Source organism: Mastigoproctus giganteus, chromosome 13 (genome assembly GCF_048544385.1).
Source record: "Mastigoproctus giganteus isolate SK-2022 chromosome 13, ASM4854438v1, whole genome shotgun sequence".
NCBI classification, from domain to species: Eukaryota; Metazoa; Arthropoda; class Arachnida; order Uropygi; family Thelyphonidae; genus Mastigoproctus; species Mastigoproctus giganteus.
Genome location: NC_143587.1, coordinates 138,586,903 through 138,606,752, shown reverse-complemented (window position 1 = coordinate 138,606,752; position 19,850 = coordinate 138,586,903). Strand labels below are relative to the sequence as shown.

Sequence of the window (19,850 nt, the reverse complement as noted above, 5' to 3'; positions counted from 1 at the left end):
GTACAATTATAAGATTTGATACTAAAGGTTTATTTAGTAAACCTTTAGTATCAAATCTTTACGCACAACAAATTTTGGGTACCTCAACCACCTGTGTGATTTGACCCCGAGTGCAGTGTAGTTTGCATGTGTTGATACTCGCATCGGCCATGTTGCAATCGACTGCATCGTCTTGCACAGCGTCGCTTATGTTATCTACGGCATGCACTCTCAAGGAGGACGGGAGTAAACATCTCCACTAATTAGAAGTATTAAGGACAATGTTGGGAGGTCGAGATTAGTTGACATTAGAATAATGTAAACAGTGACACGCATGGCGGAGTGCACAAAATTAATGAAAACTTCTGCAACTCAGATTAACTCTGAGAAGTGAATTCAAAGACACTTTTATACTCGCAAAATGTGTAATATTTTGTTGTTTGAAATATTTGCATAATGCTGTATGGATAAATACGACTAAGTAATTAATGACAGGGCTCCTCACTTGTTGACAGTTTCTATGTTTCAATTTTCTTTGAAAATGGCCTTTTACAAGAGAAGAGATTCTTCAAACTTTGTAATTGTTAATACGCTCCAAAAGACGGTCAAGATCTTCCAGATGTGGCAGACCTAAACACAAACTACGGTTAAATAAAACTAATTAAAGTAATACAGGTCCAAATATGGGCATGGACGAATTTACACAAGTTGAGTTCGAATCAAAATGATGACGTATATAGATGGGTATAAAGTTATTTGATAACAATTAGAATTTGCTCTCCTGAACACAAACTTACTCTTCCGGGTTTAATTTACTCCTTTGAGAACTGGCTTTGAATCTTTTATAATAAAGCATGAGTGTTATAGAAAATAAAAATCGTAAATAGACATTTCTTTTTCTTTGAGAAACAGCCCCATGGATAAATAAGCAATGCTCACAACCAGAAGCACAGTAAAATGCTATCTGGCAGGTTCTCCCACGGTTATGTCTGGAATTAATGGTGGAGAGGTGCAAAGGTTATGCAACTACAGTTGATCCCAAGAATAATTAATCAAACTGGGAACGTCGATCAAACACACCGGCCTCTAGCAATGCAATAGATAAACATGAATCCAAGTTTAGCGTTATTAATCGTAAACTGTATACATTAAACACACATTTTTAGAAAACTCGCCGATTAAACTTGAAAAGCAATATTATTAATACTAGACTGCGTCCTTTTATAGCTTTGAAAAACCGATGTCTGTATTAGGAAAAAAATAATTCAGTACCATTATGGAAACTCTTATCTAAGCCCATTTAGTGAAACAACGTAGATTTAAGAGAATGAACTCATCTTTGGCCAAGTTAAAGCTGGTGATCACATCTCTATCTCTGGGTGGATGATTCTGTGCTCTCTGCATAAAAATATTTTTAAATTGGCCCTTTTGTTGAAATAGTTGCTTTGACCCCCACTTCGCTAGATTTATCTAAATCTAGTCCATTGTATTAAAACAAAGTACAGAGGCACTGCATGGAATGAGCAGGAAAATAATTGGAAATCAGAATACTCGTAGGTTAGACTATATGGGAATCGAATGTACAAATAAAATGAACTTTGATCAAATGTATTACCACCAGAGTTGCAAAGTGCATTGAGGGTGGCGATGGGATTTTCGAACATTTATTGTGAATTGTAAAAAAATTTGTCAATTATTTGTGTTTTGTATCATTCAAAAAGACAATAAATGCAAAATTAAATCATTTATCGTTCTTTAATACTTCTCATAATTTCTTTGTGGGCGCCAAGTTCAAACAGCTGTATCTCCGTATCCATCGAGAATTGGACAACGTTTTTACTCAGAATAATCAATACTATAAAATATTAACTATTTTATCCTGAAACACTCTGTGCGTATATATATATATATATTATATACGATATAGATGATTATTATTACTTTCCTATATTTTGCTAAACAAGTGACTATCCTTCTAAGAGAGACGATACAATGCTATAGGAATTCTGGAGGTGTATTTCATCGCAGCAGTTTAAATCAAATAAAATTCTTACACTTCACTGCGCTCGATGTCGATCTTTCTGCTCCTCCCGAAGACGAGTAATCAGATTTAAGGCTTGGCCTAATGTTCAACTTAGAGGAAAATTTCCCTTATTCACAGTTCTGCACAAGTTGCCAATTTAAAAAGTTCAGATACCACCAGTACAACTGTTATGAACTTTCTGGCTGCTCTTCAACTGGCGGATGGTTTCTATTAATGAATTTATGTCAAAGTGTGAAATAGCCGTCCTATACATTTGAAAATCAGCTGCCTAATTTTCATATGTACAGTAGATTTTCATTTTTCTGGTTATATGCTTTAAAAATATTTTAGAAACTGAGGCAGAATCGTGTAAAGGCAATTTCCTCTAAGCTGGACATAAGTCCAAGCGTGTTTTGCTGCGAGTAACTCTATCCCGGTATTCGGTGGAAGCCAAAAATTCTGTGATAGATCGAGGGTAAAGAAAATTCCAGAACGCTTTAATTTAATTATGAAGCATCTTCTATATTTCCAGTAAGTTAGTTGTTCATATAAAGAATTATTAGTGACCTTTATTTCACTGACGATATAACAAATGCCTTCTTGGATTATTGTCTCGTACGCAAAGTTCGGTTTTAATAGCATTTGTTCTTCTTTCTTTGTAATGATTAAAATAAAAAAAAAATTATGAATAAATAAATATTTTTTCTTAATAGTTGCTGAACATAGCACTCTAACTTCATTTTATGAGTTAACAGAGACTACTATTTTTTTAAGTTACTTTACAACTCATTATGAATAGCTTCTCTATACAATTTGTTAGTTTTCAGAGAATGCTTAAGGCAAATAAAAGCGAATAATACACACACTGGATAAAAAAATAACACGAACCGTTATTCAGAATCAAATCAGGCCGCCTTTGTTTCGAATTACAGTAAGTTTGCGGCTCAGAATATATTCTATAAGGTGTTTTAACGCATCTAAGTTTAACCATTTTTACAGCAAAATATTGCGTATCTGCACAAAGTTGAAGAAAGGGGACTTCGTTTCCAAATAGCTCTCGCGAGCATATTCCACACATCCCCAATATGACTGAGGATGGATGAATGTGGGAGGCCAAGGAAGATGGTGGAAATCCGTGTTCTTTGAACCATCCATGCACGATATGCTGTTGCACTATCATCCAAAAAGCGGCCATCACGTTTGGATAGAAGTGTAATATTGCAGGATGCAGTAGACCTGACAAAATTCAGGTCTTCCCTGGATAACATTCTGTCTTCCCCCAGTATCAACGGATCCAGTACGAGCCAATAAAACATTCCGCATACCATAATACAACCTGCAGATGCTTAGTTGTTTTAACAAAGCAAGCAGGATTCATCGCATCGTGAGTTTCTCGCCACGCTCTCTGCCTACCCTCATTGCAAAACAAAATGTACCGTGATTCGTATGACCACATGACTTTCTTCCATTGTTCCACTGTCCAACACGACGTTCTCGGCATCACTGCAATCGGGGGTTTTCTGTTTTTCTCTGAAAAAAGTGGCTTTCGAATAAGCAGGCAACTGAAAATACCCAATTTCTTCAATTCCCTGCGCATGCTACGTCTTTAAATAGGTCAGTTCTGGGTTTGGTTGAATTCAGATGTTATTTTTTGCACACTGGATGTCCTACTTTTCCTTACAGTACTCCTCAGAGCATGACAGCTTCGCTCTTTAAGTATTGTTTTGTGCCACATTTACGCATTTGAGACGTGTAAGAGCCACTTGCTTTCCATCCATTAAAAACCTTAGAGATAGACGCTTTTGAGAAAACAGCCATGTCTTGCGTTTCTTGAATCGTGGTTTCTGCTAAATGTGCATCCACGATAACACCTTTTTCAAAGTCCGATAGGTCACGTACGTTTCCCACATCTAACTTCAGATTACTGCAGTGTCTTTATACTCAACGAGGCAACACGTCACCACCACACGTCAGTTTTCCTTGCATCTACCCTGTGACTATCTTAATACAAAGGTTCGTAATTGTTTGGCCAGTGTGTACATATCAGTCACTCTGCTCAATCTAAACCTTCCTCTCTTTGCTTTCTGTTCTAGTAGACCCGAGCCATTTTGGTGAAAATAATTACTCTAACAGGATTCACAAAATGAAATTTTAATGGTAACAATCACTTGATTGAGACATATCGTTATCCTCTCCCAACATAGTATTCTCCACTACGTTAGTGAGAGCCGCCTGAGAATAACACTCCAACTAGTCAAATCTAATCTCTCTCTTTCTCTCAATGTTTGTGTGTCTTTTCCTTTCAGTGTCTTCTTAATCAATTAGAGTAATCGGATCGTAATGTTTACTCTGTAACAATCTACAACACACCACAATCAAGTGACCTGTGTATTCAGTTTGCATAATTCATTATCTCCAGAGTGATAACTTTCGAAATTTGTCAGAACTTAAGCATGTTAATCATTTCAATGATTGTATAAACACTGTGGTTGTTAAATATTAAATAATTATCCAGCACTCACAAAGCTTTTCCTTAAGGCATTTTGGCATTGTGTTACATTCAAGCATGCAGTCAATTATCAGGAAATTGATTTCAGACCTTGTAAAGTAGCAGCCACTTCAAATCCGAAGTGAATGCTAGCTTAATTGATTTTTAAAGCTAACACTAAAGCCCTTCTTCAGTTCAAGTAAAGTAAAAATATTGTTTACATTCCCGGATGGCCATATATGGTCAGGAGTTTACTGGACAGAGAAGAAAAATCCATTTACTGTAGAGTATTTAGACTACTACTAATGCAATAATAATTTTGCTGCATAAGAAAGGACATTAATCAGAAATTATAGACCAATTAGCTTGTTATCCCACATCTATAAGTTGTTCACAAGGTCATTACTAACAGATTAGAAAGAATACTTGATGAGAATCAACCGAAAGAGCAAGCTGGCTTTAGGACAGGATTCGCGACTATGGATCACCACGAAATATAACAGTTAATGGAGAAACAAATGAATATAAAACACCATTATGCCCGGCATTTGTGGATTATGAAAAGGCCCATGACTCAATTCACCATAAGGCAATCTTTCGGACACTGGAAAGACAAGGTATATACACATCCGATACATTATGATTTTGAAGAAAATATACGAGAACGCTACCTCCTTTATTATACTAGACAAATAAAGTAGCAAATTTAAAATTGAGAAAGGAGTTCCACAAAGAGACAACTTGAATGGAGAGTACCTAAACCATTTACTATTTGCAGATGACATTGTGATCATAAGCCATGATCCCGAAGAATTGGAGGAGAATGTTAATCAGTTATTCAGATATAGTAAGGATTTTGGACTATAGATGGATATGGTTAAAACAAAAGAAATGACGAACAAATATTCCACAGGAAGGAATATAATCATTGAAAGAGCAGAAATTGAAAAGGTGGATTCATCTACTTATCTTGGACAAGTCATTAACTGTGATAATGATAAATGGCTGGAATTCAAGGGTAGAAAATTTCGAATGGATAGCATTCAGGAAATATAGTCACCTACTGAGGAGCAATATCTCAATTTGTCTGAAACGTAAAATAATGAACCAATGTCTACTCCCGAACCATGACTTATGGAAGTGAAACTTGGGCACTCACCAAAAGAATGGAAGAGATACTGAAAGCTACATAGCGAAGAATGGAACAAATTATATTAGAAATTAGACTGTTGGGTAAGAAGAGAAACATGGATTAAGCAGCAACCTCCAGTAAAGGACATTCTTATAAAAACTAAATAATTGAAATGGACTTGCGCAGGACACATAGCTCGAAGACATGATGGTCTAGAAAATAACAGAATGGTACCCAAGATGAGCTAAAAGAAAAACTGAAAGATAACAACGGAGATGGACAGATGAAATTCAAGAATTCGTTGGCTGTAAATGGATGGCCATTATACAAAATAGAAGGAACTGGAAAGTTGCTGGAGAGGCCTTCATCCTGCAGTGGATTTAAAATGGCTGATGATGATTTCGACTACTGATAAGTAGGGAAACGGTCTTGTGTGGGTGAAAACTATAGTCAACTAACGGTCATAAAAGTAAATAGATTTTTTATTTATCGTTAATTCCTGATTTCTGCATTTGTCATTTAATAGCTTGTGTTATGATTTATATAATATAGTTATCAATCAACAGATCGAGCCGATACGAACTAAAAGTGGCTCTCAATGCTTATATACAGCAAATAACCAACGCATGCATGCATAGCGGCACTTTAGAGCCCTTAACCTACCAACCAAAAGTTAGCTAAAGCTGTGCAATAACGAATTTGGATTTAGTTTCTTGTCTAGAGTGCTTTTGTCAGTGTTTGTTCTAAACGAATAAAAAAGTACTCTTAATTAATTTAAGAAAAATAAAAAACCTTTGTTCTCCGTCTTTCAATGACAGACTTGCAGTTAACCGATTAGGCATGATATGTATTGTACCAGATGTAGGGCAAGTGCAGAACGCAAATAACGTTCTAGACCTGCTCCCGTGGTACACTGTGATGGCATGAAATTATGCAAAAATGGACAGAAATGTGCGCAACGATTTGTTTCTGCAGTGTGTGCGCGCGTTGTTTACTTTTTTTGGACGCTTTGCCACTAGGAATTCAGTGTCCAGAAAAAAAGTGTCTTGGAAAGCCTGCCTGGTGCCCGTCTGCACCACAAGGAGGTGGGCCACAACTAAGCATGAACCTGTCTCGGCAGAAATATCAATTTTTTTCTGAAATTATTATTAAAGACAAAATCCAAGTAGTACATTTGAAGTCAATCCGAGTAAAAGGTATGTCACCCACACTGTAAGTTGTAATCGGAAGTGATGTGGAAGTGGGTATGGTTCTTTGTGGTTACTGAGATATTGAAGGAGTCGGACTGTTTCCTTCTGCTATAAACTACGGATGTGAATTGTTGAAAAGCAAGAAATGAAGATTTACCTTCTGACATATTATTGACTAAAACTTGAAATTTATTTCTGTAGTCGTGGTATAAAATTATGTCCTAGTTTCCACACCACCAGAAAAACAGATTTCAATGAAAAACGTTTTCTTTGGCATTAACAGCTGAAATCGCTAAGGGCTATTGATTCTTACAGTGATGTCTGCTAACATTGTGTTGATAATCAGCAGCAGTAGTATGACTGAATGTATAAACTGGATTTAAGTATATGTACATCATGCATGCATTCAGTTATACAGGATGTTTCAATTAAAAGACACTTGCTCTATCTGGTTTATTTTTAGTTTAGGCTATTTAGTCTGGTACTCGTACGTATTTGGGCAATAATTTTTGAATTTGATGATAAAAATCTGACTAAGTATTACCTCTTCTCTCTTTAGCTGTATGAAGGCAGTTATGTATCGGGTCTCCTCATGCTTACAATCGTAGTTTTTTCTCTTCGTCAAATAAAATCGGTTTACGTTCGTTTCAGAAATATACCGACTTCTTTAGACTATGACGATAAGATTGAATAACTTTCCCACTGAGAAAAACCAGTTGATTAAACAACCTTTAAATTTAGAAGTCAGGAAATCTAAACGGCATAGTACAATTTTATCATCAAATTCAAAAATTTCGGCCGAATGCAACTCTAAGGTCCAGATGACAATTGTACTAAACCTATGCCTTTTAATGGACACATCTAATTGATAATTAGAGGTTGACTGCACACAGTAATCACTCTGATTACCAAAACATTACGCTCGATAGCACCTGTCTACTCTGTAAATAGTTTGTTCGAATCATTTCATTGCTACGAACTCGATCTGACAGCTATTGCGCTAATCGAGTCCTTTGACTACACAGCTTGATAATAACATACAGTTTAATCAGATTTTCACCTTATCTGTAAGTTATCTATCTATGAAGAATACAGACCATATCAATGGATTTAGAGTATTTCATCTAAACTTATAACTGATGAGTAAACCACGTTAATTACATTAACCATAAAACTCAGTCAGCCTTTAATAATTAAGCCGAGTTTGTCTACATCCTCACTTGAAAAGCACTCAATTTCTCCAAGAGAACTGCCACTTCAATGAACAATAATAAATTTGCATTTCAATAATGCTCATGTTATGTACTCAGTACCTCCTTTTGTGCTGGAGGCCCTGGCCATTTATTTATGACCAACACGGGCCTATTCAGATATCTAAAATCATTGAGTACAATAACTTTTAATATTACCAACACTCGGTTTTTCATTCATGTATCGCAGCAAGCAAAGGTTTACTTCTAAATTAAATGGCAGCCACAGTCCCTTAGTTAACAATTGGCTCTTCTTATAGCTATCTGTAGATTCGGATGTACCTTGTGAAAAAATGCCAAGAAACGTCACCCCAAGTACGACAGCTAGCTTCGGTGGTTAGTTCTTATCCGATATTTTATCTACATTAGAGTAACTGCTCTTTCGATATTAGTTGAGCCTAGTGAACTTTAACAATTACTTATGGTTATCAGCTTGCACTTAAAATGGCACAAGCTTAATAGAGATTAGTGTCCAAACTACATCCACTATAGCGAAACCTGAACGTAAAAGATTAGTCTTTCCCTATTTATTCTCTTAGGACTTTTGAAAAGTCAATTTTTACAGCTTCGGCTCTTTGTCCTGTCTTTAATCCCTATTAAATCTTTAACTACGCTAATGTTACGTGGGCAGAGTTTCCGGCGACTGCACGTTGAATACAGTTTCGTTCCGAAACGTTCAAGTGTCTCATAATACTATTGAGCCTTTACCCCCAGCAGGCTGTTGCTCTGCATTGAGTTGGCATAATCAATGAATGCTAGATTCTTGAAGAACATAGGGATGATTAATGGAAAACTCCTCCAACCTGTCTGGTCGTACAGGAATATAAATGGGACGTGCCTCATGATTTATAAAGTTCAAAACATGCAAGTGAAAGTAGGACGATTCGCGACTACCTTAGTACAGTCAATTAAAAAACAATCATTACAGTAAAACGGCCAGAAAGAGGGCATTTGTACCCTCCAGGAAATACATATAGTTTACTGCTATTAGTCCAAATGTCCTAGTTTTATTACTATTTATATTAAATAAATTAATTATAGCAGGATTACAAACTGCAATTCCCAGTTGAATTTTTGGTTCGTCCCTGGCATTTTAAGACTTAAAGCACGGAACTATATCCTCATGCAATAGTCCTCCGTCAAAAATTGCGTCGTGAACGTCAAATATTGTCCACGGATTCGTTTAACGACAAATGACCAATTAAATTTCAAGAATTATTTAAACTTGACTTATTTGAATCTGATTTCATCTCCCATTATTCTCCATTTTAGAAATCGTTTTGTACATTACGTTTCCATCTTTTACCTCTACCCCCTCCTCGGCGCATTTAAATTAGTGTTTCATATCCGAAAATTTGAATATCAAATTTTCAGGCAGAGGGATTGCGCTTATTGTGTTCGGTTTATTCGGGAGAACGCGCATATTACAATAATGAATTACTAATTCAAATATATCGGGAAATATATAAGAAAGAAATTACTCATAATACCAATAAATACAAAAAATAATTATAACTAAGGGGTACTTACAAAACTACTCAATGTCTGGCTGAGTTAATTCTTCAACATTATCAGTTGCAAGGCATGGAATCCAAAACGTGTGGAAGGATTTTCACAATATCAGTAAAATGCAAATATACTGTAAGTAATTAAGTCACAGACTGCACGTCACTTCAAAGCACATAAAAAAATACCTTGACGCGCGCTTCTTTGCACCGTGTATCAACTTTCCATACGAATTGCTGGAAGCAAAAATGTTAACCTGGTGGCGGTTAGTTAACTTCCAAAAATAAATAAAAAAATACCGAATTAGCGAAGAAAAGTTTGTTCTAAGAAGAGGTAAGACGCATGTATAATAAAAACAAGATATGACACGAGCAGATGGCTATAAATCTCAACTAGTAGAGCTGGGGGAAATTGCAAAGTGATTTGAGTTGAACAAAAAAATCACTTTATTTCCATGTACAGTTTTTAAATAAGTACTGTACTGTTTGATCCAATAAACAATAAATGACATGTAGCTTTCGGGGTTAAATCGACCGCTTCATCGGCAATTCTAACAGGATAAAGACTTTATAGACAAAATGTTTAACGAATACAGAGTGGTGCGTGCATGAAATTAAATATTCAACTACTAGGTCGCTGTTCATCGTCGTTGCACGAACGTGTGTGTGGACTAGCTCAGCCACACTGAAATCAGAATTGTTTGAGGCTGCAAGAGCTTCACTCAGCATCCAAGGCCACAGACTTGACGTGTGCACAGTCTACATCCCCCCTCCCACAGTTAAGAACACTTTACAAGAGGTCTCCAACTGGATCATTAATCAATGCCACCCAAAGCAATATTACTTGTGTGTGGAGACTTTAATATTAGCTCAGGCCAACACAGTCTTCACAGATTGTTACCTTCTAATCTGTCTGCAGTAGGTCTGACCCTCCAGAATTTTTCCCTTACCAGAGGCATTAACCCGTTAGACCTAATCTTTTCAACAGACACCCTCACCGTTGACAGCCAGCCTGAAACAGCCTTCATGTCAGACCATCAACCAGTAGCCCTCATTCTTCCAATCACTTCCAGGGCATCCTGACAATATCAGGCCCCAATTAAGAAGATAGCGATTAGCCATTCACTCCTCAATCTACAGAAATGTTGCTGCGCAGCATCCATTTTTCCTTGGGAAGCCCTAAACCAATGTCACCCACAGCTCGGGCTGTACTTTCTTATCTGCTGATTGCAGTCTATTGCTCGAACTGCAGCGTCAAAAACAGTTTCAATCTCTTGTCGGAGCAAAGCTTGTTGGACCCAACAGTTCAACTTTGAATTTCAGAATAAATGAAGGCTACATACAAAATGGAAAGCAACATCAGACCCACTAGACAAGATTGCATACTCAAGAGCCCGTGCCCAGTTCAATAGAAGCAAATCTAAAGTCATGAAAGCGTACATCGACAAAACAATCATGATCGGAAAGGCACCATTTAAGGCAAGGCATGATGAATTCCCTCAACAACTTAATCCGATCGAATGGCTAGACTACACCACAAGATTTAAGCCAAAGTCAGATCTTAAGAGCATTCACAACAGTTGTCAGCGAGATGTCCTCGCTTCCATTACCATTTCATCCAGGCCATAAATGATGTCCCACCAACGTCTTGCACCAGATATGAGGGGGTCCCACAATTCACCATTAAGAGCGATAGTGTTTTCGTCATTGATGCACTCCTAGGAATCCTTAATGGAATCCTCACAACGCAAAGTTTCCCAACAGCCTGGAACCAATATATTGTCCGACCAATCCCAAAACACAAGGAACGACCTCAATTTCACAATTTTGGCCAATAATGAAAGCCTCATGTCTCCTAAAAGTCATGGAGACGTGCCTTCTTTCCATCCTAACCAACCAGGTTCTGCCATGTGAATCATCATTCAATCACTATGCCTTGAAACGCAATACTCCATTACCAACCTGCTGGCAACCACCAACACCATTCTAGGGTTCTACAAGATGGGGTTGAAATGGCAATTGTTTATCTGGATGTCCAGTCTGCATTCGACAGCATACACTTCCAGCCCCTCCTGCAACTTTGCGAGATGGACTACCAGATCAAAAGTAATATACTGTAATTCCTGAAGTCGCTGCTTACAACCAGGGTCCTTCACCTGACTGTGAATAAAAAAATCATTCACAAGGAAAGTTCGTACAGGTAACGCTGTGTAGGCGAAGATCCCTGAAGGAACTCTGCCCAGGGCGGAGTTCTTTCAGGGCTCCTATTTACGGCTGCCATCCACCTATTCCTGTGCCAGCAAACAGATTTTAATTTATCAGTTACGCAGACGACTTGAAGCTCCTCTATCGGATCGACGGGACTACCCGATCTGATTCTGCTTCTGAAACCATCATTAATAGCCTTAAGAATCTGATTACATACGTAGCAGAGTTTTTTCTTAAGATAAATCCAAACAAATTCGCACAAATGGTGTTTTCAGTTAAAGCAAACCCAACGCAACTAAACCTGGAAATCCATGGAATGACTCCCCATCACCCTAATAACCAAGCACGGATATTTCGGCGTTATCTTCGACCCAAAACTCAGTTTCAAACACCATGTTGCCGACATTCACAACAAGGTCTGCAGATCCAAATGGCTTGCCAAACAATACCTTCTTCATGTCACGAACCGGAGTACACGCTCCGATACATATACCCGTTTCTGCAGATAGCCATCACCTACGGCTCGGAAATATGGGTGTTGTCAACGAAAACCACGCTAAAAACTATTGCATCTGATGCGTACTGGCTTCTTCGGTGGGTCCTCTTCAAGCATAAACTTCCATTCCTCACACATAGTTCAGCATTACCAAAGTACTTCATTACAGAAAAGTCACCGAACGGATCTTCACCCTCCGCTTACTCGTCACAATTAAAATGATAGCGGGTGAAATCAATACGCCAAATTTCTGACAGATGTGCAATTGGAGGATCCCCCCGACACCCTTGATAGCCTTCCCCTCTCAGCAGTCTGGGGCGTGGAGGCTGAGGATAGGCGGCAGACTTCTACCCATGGAGATGCTTCACAACGTCCAAGAGATGGATGTGGACTATAAAGAGTTCATAGAGGACAAACCCTACAGAAGACGCATCATGACGTTACAGCTTTCCTCTTCAGCTGAGTGACTGCCATTGTTTTTCATCGCGCAATGCACAGCAGAAAAAAAGAGAAAGTTCTTTCATTTCCCATGTTAAGATATAATTTTTATATGTAATTATACGTTTCATGTTTTAATATATGTTTTATGTAATTATTCCTGTATTGGTTAATTTTATGTTAAACCCCTAGCATTGCCACTGTTATGGGTATTATTGCATCAGGCATCCATGTAACTGTTCACTGCCTGCAATAAAGATATTATATATAGTTTCTAAAGATACCATTTCCCCCAACTGTGGATAAGCTCTCAGGCATCTTGGATAGAACGAATATAACCCCCTCACTAGAGAAGAAAACCAAGTCTTGTCGACTTAGAGGCACGCAACTTTGGATAGCTTCCCTCGTCGCTTCAACTTGATATCCTCTCATAGTTTTCCTAAGTTTCTGGAGTACTCCCCAGCGTTGCCGTTGCCTTTTTGGAGGTAATCTGTCAGGATAAACCTTTAGGGACCCAGAGACCTGACAACTAACTTGTTGACAGACAATTGAACCTTGGCTTTTTTTTAGGAACTGGCGAGAATGAATGTTTCCATTGTTTGCTCATCTGTTCTGTTTCTGGGTCATAGTGATGTATCAGCATTCCATCGTCATAATTCGGGAAAAAAAAACCATCAGCATTCTCTCTACAAAATTTCCAGCAATTATGTGGAACACTCCTTCCTGTGGAGCTTTTTAGGAGGTGACAACAATCTCGAACCTCATCAAACTGTCACCTTAAGATATGTGCAGGAACTCCTGCATTAATTATGGTTCAAACAGACACATTGCTAATGTTCATGTCATTTGCCATTAAATTTAATTTACAGTCACACATCTATCTTAAAAGATTACCTGTTTCTGCTTAACCACAATGGCACGGTCTGTGGCTGAAATAGGTCTTCCTTCTCTTGGGTCATCGTGCACAATGCTTCACTCACACCTGAACTGTGTTTTCCATCAATTTTTTGCGGTCTCATATGCTGGATAATTCTCCCCATATACAGCTTTGTTCTCCTTGTGGATTTGTTTTGCTTCTTTGCCTTGCAAAGGGAAGAAATTTTATAGTGGATCGAACTTCAACCTTCTCCAGCATATCACCTCTCGCTGTATTTATGTCTCTAGTTCAGATGGCTCTAAAAAAACAAATAAATATACATCAACTTATGATACTGAACAGTATATGCTGGATAACTCAGATAGACATATGGAAAAGTGCGAATTATATTTAATTGTTTCAGTGAGAAGCACAAAAATTCAGAGAACGAAGGGTCAGGGTCTTTTCTAGAGGTTGGAATATTTCAAGACCGCTTTGCCTCTTTGATGGACGAAAAACTAGGACAAGAATCATACATCTCTTCCGGAATAACTCATCTTTGTTTGAAAAAAAAATCAAAATAAATTCCCCTTCCTGTTATTGATGGAATTCGGGCATTTCAAAACAGGTGACAAGGGATAAATCTACTGAACTGCTGTCTCTCTAGAACGACACATTTTCTCAGTATTCATAAAAATACTAAAGTAACCAGCATTTCCTTAAGTTTCGTGTTTGTGCTAAATATATGTTGTTGGTTTTTTTTCTCAGCTGCCTGAATTATCGTAATTTCTGTAATTTATTGAAATATGTATAAGAAAATGACGGCATAACACTCCAAACAGGAAGCTAATAAAAAGTTTAATTGCTTAAGTATACTTTCTCTTTTTTGGCTCAGTGGCAATTGCCTTCATTAAACGTTGGTGGATTTTTCAGAAAAGGCGATGTGAAGTTTGAAATTGCTAATTAATCAAGTCTGATGTATCTGCCATATTGATTAGTAATTATGGTGTTCCTTGATGTTGTGTTTATAATTTGATTACCAAAATAAGAGCACAGGATCACAGAACGTTTGAAAGACCGACTAATCAATGGAATATTGGATTCGGTTGCTCTCTGGGTAATAACACTTGATTAAAAAGAGACTCCATTAAGCTATTCCTGAAACTTCTTTAACTGGTAATTTATCTAGTTTAGATTAAACCAATCGCTTTCCTTAAACTCAAGTGGACAGCTCCATTACTGTTTAGCATATGGAAGAGATCTAGGTTCGATCCCGTTATTGGCTGAAGCTGAGAAGCAATTCCCGTCTGAACTATCTGAAATCATTAAACAAGTTGATAAACTATTTACATCAGTAGTTATTTAAAATAGGTTCCTTATTTACGGATCCCTTGTGTATTAAGTTTATACGTTTCTTTCTGAATTAAGTTTCCATCGACGAAAGACACGCTTTAGAATAAGACACAAATTATTTCTGTGAGGAATATCAGCTATGAAGCTCATAGTGATTTCCAACTAATCTTCCGTGTTCTTCATAACGTTTCTTTCAGTGATAAATATTCCTCATAACCCACAGATAATCGCTGTTCTAATCCAACACTGTTTTAGTACCACCCGTACGGTTTATTTTATTTGTGGTATATAAATAGTATCTCATAAGAGAATCTGGAGATCAGGAATTAGCGATGAAGGCATGTCAATGTCATTTAGTTAATTACACACCACAAAGAAAGTATATTAAACAATGTTTGTTCCTTTCACTACATGCCTCTTTGTATTACGTTAATTAATTTTGAATCTTTATCTCGCATTACATAATTCTAATTTGGGGCTGTAAGGAAAGTGTACCACGTCCTGTCGCAATCCAAAATCCACCTTGATTTTCATAAAATTCTTGTCGATACATTGGCTTTGAATTATGTGTCAATCTTCAGCAGTTGTCGAAAACTTGTAGAATGAATATTATCTAGTAAAAGGGGGTTTAACGTGATAAAAAATTAATATAAATAATTACTTTAAACCCTATAGGGAACCAACGATGGTGCTCCACTTAAAATTTATAATTTTCAATAAATTGATGCATTAATCCGACCCATCATCATCAGGACTGTTAAATGAAATCCGATTAGTTGGTTGTGTCAAGATTATGGCAGATTGTCCATGAGGATTATAATGCTCCAAACTCCAGTTTGTTGTAAATACTCTTCTGACAATAGAATTTCATATTCTAAGGTCTGTTGGTTGATAAAGTAATGGGGCAATCGTCAGTCACTTTGAGAAACTGAACATTCCATTAAAATATGCGTATGTATTTGAAATGTTAATAATGTACCGCATTATAGATCTTTTGTTCTTAGTTGGTTACAATGATACACGGGAGTCTAGTTAAGATAAGATGTAGCGTAACCATTGTGTCATATAGGATAATCGTCTCCTTGTCCTTGTTGGAAAAGTTCTTCTATATATCGACAGAACCCCATGAGCTGGCCAAGCAGTTTGCCTGCACTAGTCAGAGAGCTTCATTAGCATTAGCATTAGCATTAGTAGAGGCATTTGATGCAAGAAAGCAAGCTTATGCAGCATCAGCCAAAAAAAAAAAAAAAAAAACCACTTCCACTTCACCCCTCTGTTCTTTCAAAATACCTGTCCAGCTGAGCCTTAAACTTATTTAGGCTATCAACCTCCACCACAAGGGATGGAAGTCTGTTCCACCAACCAACCACCCGCTGGCTAAAGGCAAATTTCCGCACGTCTATCCTACATCTGTCTTTCCTCAATTTGAATTTATGCCCTCTCAGGTGATTTTTCTGAGCTAGAGGAAGAATCCCATCAGCATTGAGCATGCTTAAACCATTCAAGGCTTTATACACCTCTATCAGATCATCTCGCTGGTGCCTAGTCTCCAGACACTGTAATTTGCAAAACTTAAGCCTTTCTTCGTAAGAGCACCCCTTTGTTCCATTCACTAATCTTGTTGCCCTTCTCTGTACTCGTTCCAGCAGCTCTACATCCTTCTTGAAATGAGGCCTCCAGACCTGTATACAGTACTCTAGGTATGGCCTCACCATCGCCTTATACAATGGAATAATCACCTCCTTATCCCTGCTGGAAAAATTCCTGTATATCATTGACAATACTCCATGAGCTACTCTTGCAGCCCGTCTGCACTGCTCAGAGAACTTCATATCTGCCTGCACAACCACCCCCAAGTCCCTTTCATTCTCTACCACTGTCAGTGTTGTACCACAGAGTTGATACGTTGCTCTGGGGTTGCTGTTTCCCATGTGTAGTACTTTACATTTGTCAATGTTAAACTTCATTTGCCACCTCTCAGCCCATCTGCTCAACCTTTCCAGATTCTGTTGCAGCAGCATAGTGTCAGTAGTGTCCTTGACAACCCTGCCAACCTTTGTATCGTCTGCAAACTTGGACATTAAGCCCGATATACCATCATCAATATCATTTATAAATACAGAAAACAATAATGGACCCAACACTGAGCCCTGAGGGACTCCACTAATAACATCAGTCCACGATGAGCAGTGTCCATTGATTACCACTCTCTGTCTTCTCCCCCTCAACCACCCTTTTATCCATAGCAGCAATTTGCCTCCAATGTCACACTGCTCCAATTTGTGTAGCAGTCTTCCATGTGCAACAGTATCAAAAGCCTTTTAAAGATCCAAGTATATAATATCAAAGTTATTCCCTGCATCCAGTTCTTTTGTGACTGCATCATAGTATCCAATCAAGTTGGTCAGGCAAGACCATATCTGACTGCACAATTATCCTCATCTCTTTGTAGTTCTCCACCACATTTGACTGTGATCGCACCAATTTGGAATGTTATTCTGGGAGTACTCAATCCCAGAATAACATTACTGCTATCCAAATGTAACAATCGAGATCGAACATTTCTCAATGTTCGATCTGGTTGCTACTTCTCAGCTCACTTGCCTAATTTTTCTAGATCTCGTTCCAGTAGCGTACCTTGTACAATAATGATAACGACAAAATATGAAAGCATTTTTAAGCGAATACCTTTCATGGTTTTTTATGAATAATGTATTATTCTAAATACATTTATTTTTTTCCAAAATAAAGACAATATTTATTTATTTTGGATGACGAGAGGAAAATATGAAAGACATTCTGCAGCGTTGGATATAACGTTGTAAGAGGGAGCCCACTTCACAACTTGTTCTGCGAATTGCATAATCAAATGACCTAGTTACTGAAGAAGCAGTCTCGCTTAACAAGACTCCAGAGAAAGCTGCTTATGTCTCCGTCGGTAGCTCAGTTGGCAGAGCGGTGGACTGTAGTCGTCTGAGAAGTCAGTAATCCATAGGTCGGTGGTTCAAATCCGCCTCGACGGAATCTTTCTTTTTATATATGCCCTTTTATTGATTTTGAAAGTTCATTTTATCAGCACAAAACCAACTAACTGCTTGGTAAAGAAACACCATACTAAATAAAGATTCATTCAGCTTAATCCATAAATATTTAAACTAGATATCAAATTTAATTTAATCTATTTTTTTTTAAATAAATATACAGGTTAAATACACTGTAACCTTCTGACGCGTCAATCGCAGCGATTTAATCACACTCTTTTGCCTTAATTCCTTAGCACAAAATCAAAATAATACAAACCAATTAACATTTTAGCACTCAAATGTCTCAGGCTTTTGAAACAGCCTAAGATACTTCGACTATGGACAAAAAATTATGACAACATTAATAGCTGCAATGTAAGATATATGTGGTGCGTGGTAAGATATATGTAGATGGTGCGTGGCGCTTGCGTGGATAGTGTGAGGCTGTGTGCAATCGGGCTCCGATTAAAGTTAATGGTTAGTGCAGTTTTACCGATTTGATTTTCGTGAATGATATACTAAATAATTCATCTTGTGACGAGCTGTCCGCTCATGGTGTCAACTCATCTGCATCTTCCTCTGATCCAAATGAATTTGAAAGTGGTTAATTCTACCTGCAGCTTCCCTCGTCCTGTACTGAAGAATACCCGTCAACACCCAGTCACCATTCCTTGCCAGCACCAAGGTCGTCCTTCCCTCCCCCAGGCCTTCCGCTACTTCATCTAGAACAGATCTACTTAGGAACATCACCCCACCAACTTCACCCTCCCCAAGGTCACCTTTTCATTACTGTAAGTAACTCTTTCTTTGTTGCAACGGCGCTCTTTAATTGTTAGGGGACAATCCCAAAGGTCACGGCAAATATTGTTTAAGACTTTTTCACGTGATTTTGTTTTCACATACAGTATTTTCATACTATGGAGAAACTCAAGATTTGCTCAATATGCAACGATCAAGTTGAAGACTTCCTGATTTGTAGTTCTTGCAGTGGAGCAGTAGGACCTTGTTGTAATAAGATTAAATATCACAAAAAAATGTCGTCACAGGCTAAGGCACGCTTTAGATGTATTATTTGTAAGCTCGCGCAAGATAATACAAGTAGTAAAGAATATCAAGAAATGTCTATTAACGAGACTCAACTTGATACCTACCCAGCCTTCTCAAATGGCATGCACAGCTCCTTCTCCTTGCCATACTCGATGCTGAATAATGCACCAACCCCAGGGTTCGACTTAAATTTTAATATCGAACAGGAGTTTCTCGCTTTCGTCACTGACTTTAAAGAGCTCAAGAGAGATCTACAGTCACAGGGACAATATCTTGCAAACCAGATTAGTGAATTATACGACAAATGGTCCGAGATATTTATTTATCAAAAATCTATGACAAATGGGTTTGACACGCTATACGAAAAGTTGCAAGGTGTGCTACATGAACTTTCCGATTGTAAAAAGCGCAATCTTGAATTAAAGAATTTGCTAACTAACACTACAAGACAACACACGAAACTACCAACAAACTACAACTCGGGAGAGACCCCGAAAGCTGCATCGAGTGATTACGCTGATATCGATGATACAATTCGTTGCTCGCCTGAGTCGAATTGTTTCAAAAACACAAATTCTGTCGAACAACGCAAGATGCCGTTAACTAGCAGAGAATCTGGCCTAAAAGATCAAGAAATTTCGCTCGCAGGCGACGGCCAAATTTCTAATGATGATAACGATCCACCGATTATCGGCTCCTATCAAATACCTTTGGAATTACTAAGAGAAAACAACAAATCCGCCTTAAATACCGTAAAAAAAATGCAAGCACTCAAATCCCTGAATCAGGGGTGAAACTCTATGAGCATAAGTGTAACCAAACAGAGGATGAACTAACGTTTAGGTGCAAAACGGAAGAAGAG

The 19,850-nt window shown here is 37.8% G+C and overlaps 1 non-coding gene across 1 annotated transcript; it reads left to right on the top strand.

Moving 5' to 3' along the window:
• Window positions 1–17,850: 17,850 nt before the first annotated feature.
• TRNAY-GUA (transfer RNA tyrosine (anticodon GUA)) lies at window positions 17,851–17,941 on the top strand. The gene is given in 2 exon segments: window positions 17,851–17,887; window positions 17,906–17,941. It is a non-coding gene; the product is annotated as a tRNA-Tyr (tRNA).
• The last annotated feature ends 1,909 nt before the right edge of the window (window positions 17,942–19,850 follow it).